Raw genomic sequence first — 6000 nt, forward strand, 5'->3', positions numbered from 1 at the left:
TGTATTTATCAGGGTCACGTGACTGTTTTAATCAAAATGAACAAAATTTTTGCCAGTTGCCACGTTTGTGACAGATGAAGCTGCGTCCAAAATTGACAGCTAGATGTGACATTTGTCAAAATCCAGTCCAAAATGACAAAATAAAACTATAAAGAAACCCTGAAAGTTGATTAACCCTATAGACAATGTATTAAAATCATTTTATTGGTTTATAATTGTGATTCTAACAATTTTGAAGTATGGTGGTTAGTTTGAGGTTGTCATTTGATCTGTCATTACCTTAGAAACTGTCAAAATTGTATTCATAAAGCTATAAAATGCCATTCAGCTTATTTATACTCATTTATAAGTACCTACACTGTTTTCAAGTCTGTATAAACAGGATTTTTGACAATTGACACATTTGTGACAAATCAAGCTGCGTCCAAAATTGACTGCTATACATCTGTCAAAACTCATCCCAAAATGACAGTAAAACTATAAAGAAGTCAATAGAAAGTTTATCGTAATCATTTTATAGGTTTACGTTTCCTCAGTTATAACCAATGATTGTTAGTTTGACATTGTCATTTGATCTATCCTCTTAAACTGCATTCATAAAGCTATAAAGTGTCACTCAACTAATTTATACTCCATTTACACATCAGTTTTCAATTTGCACTTTCAGATTTCATTGATGCTCCAGAAAATTTTTAATTTGAAAACTGTAATCGTAGTCTGTAGTTTAAAGTAAACCAGTTTTAATGAAGATGTCATAATTTGACAGCTCCTAACTTCCCGTCCCTATTACAGCAAGAAGATTCGTTCAAACATCAAAATGTAGCTCGTAATAATAGCTTTGTTTCTTTATTTTCTTTAAAGCGTCACAAGTAACCGAGATTTTTGATCGGAAATAGAGCAAAGCAAGTACATCAAGCTATTTAGAGATGTCACAGTATGACAGCTCCTAACTTGGTTACTGTGACAGTTAGGAGGTTCGTTCTAACGTCAAAATGTAGCCCAAAACGTCTGCTTTCTTTTGTCAAGACAGAGTTTTTGTGAGAAAACCACTAATAACTGAGAAAACCGTCCTAGAACACTGTTGTACAAATAACCGAGTTATTTGTAATAAAGTTTTCCCAATTATGGAATTTATATAATGATTGAAATGCAAATTAACAGTGTTATTGAAAAACAGATAATCTGTTTGTTAAGGAAGCCTATTACATAAAAAAAATAAATTGTACTGTAATCCAGTAAGATATCAAGTCATAAACATGATGTCAAGATTAATATTTAGCTTATTTTTCAGAAGGTTTGTTTAGTATTGCGGCGTGTGTAATTTATCGACAAACGGTATACTTGGTTTCACACCTATTGTTGACTTTTTACTTTTACCAAAAAAAAATTAATTCCTAGAAATTTAATTTGGTTTTGATGTTATTCTCATTTTAATAAGTGTTGTGACTAGATATGGAAAATTTGCAGAAATTAATTTTTGGAAAGGAAATTTAACTGATTTTTTGGAGAATTCAAGGGAATGATGAAGAAAAACCCCATAAAAAGCAACAATTCAGACAATGAACTATTTGGAAATTAGAATATGTCAAGTAGATGTGTTTCTTGGAGAAATCACACTGTAAGTAGTCTTACAGCTCCATGGAGCCAAATTTCACAGTTCTGACACTTTTATACTTTTATTACGTCACGTGACAGCTGTCATAACTCTCGAAACTCGTTCACCAGGACCTGAAAGCATAAAATTAGAAATAGTTGCAAATTTGAGGAATTACACGGGAAGTTGTGTTCCAGCCAAATTTGACAGATGGGACGTTAAGAAGAAACACTTTGATACTTTGCTGGCGTCACGTGACAGCTGTCATAACTGTCAAAACTGACACACCAGTGACCTGAAACTCTGAAAGTATAAAATGTCAAATAAATATGTTTTTTGAGTAATTGCATTGTAAGTTGTTTTACAGTTCCATGAAGCCATATCTGACGATAAGAAACACTTTCATATTTACGTCACTAAACGTCACAACTGTCAAATGTGGCTGCATAGAACTATAAATACAATGTACAATTGGATTGGTAATTTAGCGTCAATTTTTGACAGCTGTCAGGTGACGTAAGAAACATATCAAAGTGTCACTTAGCCTCACAAATATCAAATTGAGGCTTTATTGAGTTATAAAATACAAGGTACTACAACCGATTTGCATTTGATTTTTGATTTAAAGAGGCAATTTTAGGCAACTAATTTCAGCATTTTAATACAATTACTTAATCATTTAAACGAGTAATTTCAGCATTTTGAAAATGGATTTCAGCAATTTATGGAATCAGATTTAGCACTTTGGAGGGCAAATTTTAGCATTTCAAATTCATTAGTTTAGTATAACGATTTCATCATTTAAATGAGCCGATTTCAGCAATTTTGACAAAAAATTTTGAACTATTTGAAAATTTGTATTTCATAAATTTAAGCAGTTTACAAAATCATTTAAAACGGGTAATTTCAGCATTTTTAAAAATCAATTTCCGCAATTTATGAAGGATTGGAAATCAAGTTTCAGTATCTCAAATTTCATTAATTTCATATGATGATTTCATAATTTAAATGCTTTTCGGCATTTTTCAAAAACGCAATTTCATTATTTACTAGGGCGATTTCAGTAAAAGAGGTAACACATTTTAGCACAGTCATTTCATGAGGTAATTTCAGTGTGTGTCACCTGACTAAAAGTCATGCTGTAAAGTGTCATAATAGTCAAATTAAACGTCGAAAACTGTCATTTAATGTCACAACTCCACAGAGTTACGAATAACCGCTAGAGAGCGTTTAAGTTGATGATCGTTCGATTTCGTACTTTTTTGTAAATATCTCGAAAACCGTCCAATTTACAAACCTGAAATTTTTAGCACAAATGTGTCTCAACAAGACGCGACTTTTATTATATATACAATTTTTTTTATAAAACTCACCGTTTTGCTGAAAAAAATAAAAACTGATTTTTTACTATTTTTTCTGGGGGGTTCCCTAGCAAATTTTTGAAAAAAAAATCAAAATTTTAAAATCAACTTTGTCTGGCAAATACCTTTGGGTGGATAGTAAAAAAGTATCGTAGGGTGTCAAAGGGAGATTACGGCTTTTATTAGAAAGCCACGCCCTAAAAACTGTCAAATAATGACAGAAAAGTATATTTTTAAGGTTTTATTAAAAATGGTACCAGTTAACGTCATTTTGACACCAGATTTGAGTTTCTGAGGTCCAAATTAGTCTATAACAGATATTTCATTGAGATAGTATCAATATGGTACTTTACAAGGTACCCTAATCAATGGCTGCAAAAACAGCCATTTTGAGACAATTTTGGAGCACTTTACCATAAAATCTCTAATAACTCGCTTATTTGAAATAATCAGTATAAACACATTATAAGAGCGTGGTTAGCCAAAGAACGGAGCTCTCACGTGACGCTGAGCAGGCGCGGTTAAGTTGTCTCGTTTGGCCCCTAGAGGGCGTCAAAGTTAACCCAAGTTTTCTGTACTTTTTCGTAAATATCTCGAAAACCATCCAATTTACAAACCTGAAATTTTTACCACAAATGTGTCTCAACAAGACGCGACTTTTATTATATATACAATTTTTTTATAAAACTCACCGTTTTGCTGGAAAAAAATAAAAACTGATTTTTTACTATTTTTCTAGGGGGTTCCCTAGCAAATTTCAAAAAAAATCAAAATTTTAAAATCAACTTTGTCTGGCAAATACCTTTGGGTGGATAGTAAAAAAGTAACGTAGGGTGTCAAAGGGAGATTACGGCTTTTATTAGAAAGCCACGCCCTAAAAACTATCAAATAATGACAGAAAAGTATATTTTTAAGGTTATATTAAAAATGGTACCAGTTAACGTCATTTTGACACCGGATTTGAGTTTCTAAGGTCCAGATTAGTCTATAACAGATATTTCATTGAGATAATATCAATATGGTACTTTACAAGGTACCCTAATTAAAACTTTGAAAAAAACAGCCATTTTGAGACTATTTTGGAGCACTTTATCATAAAATCGCTAATAACTCGCTTATTTGAAACAATCCAAATAAACACATTATAAGAGCGTGGTTAGCCAAAGAATGGAGCTCTCACGTGACGCTGAGCATGCGCGGTTAAGTTGTCTCGTTTGGCCGCTAGAGGGCGTCAAAGTTAACCCAAGTTTTCTTTCGTAAATATCTCAAAAACCGTACAATTTTTAGCATAAATAAAAGTATATTTTCAAGGTTATATCAAAAATGGTACCAGTTAGCGTTATTTTGACTCCGGATTTGAGTTTCTGTAGTCCAAATTATTGTATAACAGTATTTCATTGAGATTCTCAATCCACGTTTTTCCAACAACACAAATTGTTCTTTCGACGTTGCCAAATGACTGAATCAAACGTTTTGGCTTTGGCAACGTTGATTTAGATGTAATTTTTAAGATTTTCCAGGCGGAAAAGGCGTTTTAGAGTCTGAAAAACTGATATTTTTTCGGATTGCAAAGGTTTGGAGTGAGTTTTAAACGTCAAGATCACTCATCCAAAATTCGTTTGTCTGAATTGCTGCAAAGTCATACTTTTCCATTTTATTTTTTACAGAGAATTTTAAGCTGTGAGTGAATATTTAAAATTAAATGATGTGTCTGAATTTGGTTGGAGTATTGTAGCCTAGGAGAAAACTCCAAATACTCCAAAACAGTGTTTTTTCTTATTTTATGACGTGTATTGCGGCACATAGTAAAACATCTGTAGAACAAGCCCCAATCGTTGTTTTTTCTTCCCGATTTACTGCATACCAGCTAAACCAGCGGTCTCATATAATAAACTGTCTAATTATTTATTTAACTTTCCGGTAGCGCAAAATCCGCGACGCCGAGGGCGCTCCAGGGTTTGCGTCGCCCGCCCCTCGACGCCGCTATTAGCGTCACGACGCCTCAGTCCGCCGCGAGTCCTGGCTACGTCGACGACACTCGACGAAGATGTCCCCCACGTCCATTTAACGCCTCTGATTGACACTGTTACCTCAATGTTGAGTCCTGGGATTATGAGCGCCGGTGCGGTGGCCTCAGACGACCAAACCAAGACCAAAAGACCGGTCTCGTACCCATGCGGACCTGATAGTGACGTGGTGGCCGAAATACCCGGCGAAGATGTCACGCTCACCAGGAGGTACTCTAGTGATCCGCTCAAGTTGCCTCCAAAGGGCAAGACTCAAGTGAAACCGTTTACGAAAGAGTCGTTGGAGCGGCTTCAGAGGAAGACGATTCAACTGGTGCGCGAGTATGGGTTCCAGCCCAAAAGGAAGTTAAGTGTAGAGGACGGTTCCAGATTACCTTCAAAGTTCGAACCATTCCCTAAGAAATTGTATGGACGCCCTTTGGAGGAGATTGACAATTTTATTTACGATGAGGTGAGGTTCTTCAAAAACTGATGATAGAATCTGACAGAACTCATTGGCAAAGGCCAGTTTCTGTCACATTCTATTGAAATTTGTTTGAATAAAGAGCACTTAATTTCAAAAAAATTGTTGCTGCGCCGACCCTGGATCGATAATGTAAATAAGTATTAACACGAAATTGAGGCATACATACAAAACCATTAGCGTGGGATATAATCCATAAAGTCGTTAAGGGAGTCCAAAAAAAATCTGGAATTAATGTTGATAATTGATAATTTGATGCAGTTTCTTGTTCAATTTAGAAACTTTTTTGTCTGTTTAATTTTTTTGCGTATTTATGATTTACTAAACAGTAAATATTTTGAGATGTATCTAGTTTCAGTAATAACTGAAGGAAGAAATAATATGATCTAAAATCGTTTACAATTAGGTTCCTAGCTGAAAATCCTATTAAAACACCAATGATTAGAAGCTACAAAAAGTGTAAATAATGAAAGTTGTAGGAAATTTCATTCTTTACAAGATTGTAATAAGGTGATTTTGTCTTCAGGGGCCTCCTGAATGAGTTACAAGGCAAAA

This window comes from Ips typographus, linkage group LG5, assembly GCF_016097725.1.
Source record: "Ips typographus isolate SLU linkage group LG5, UJ_Ityp_2.0, whole genome shotgun sequence".
NCBI classification, from domain to species: Eukaryota; Metazoa; Arthropoda; class Insecta; order Coleoptera; family Curculionidae; genus Ips; species Ips typographus.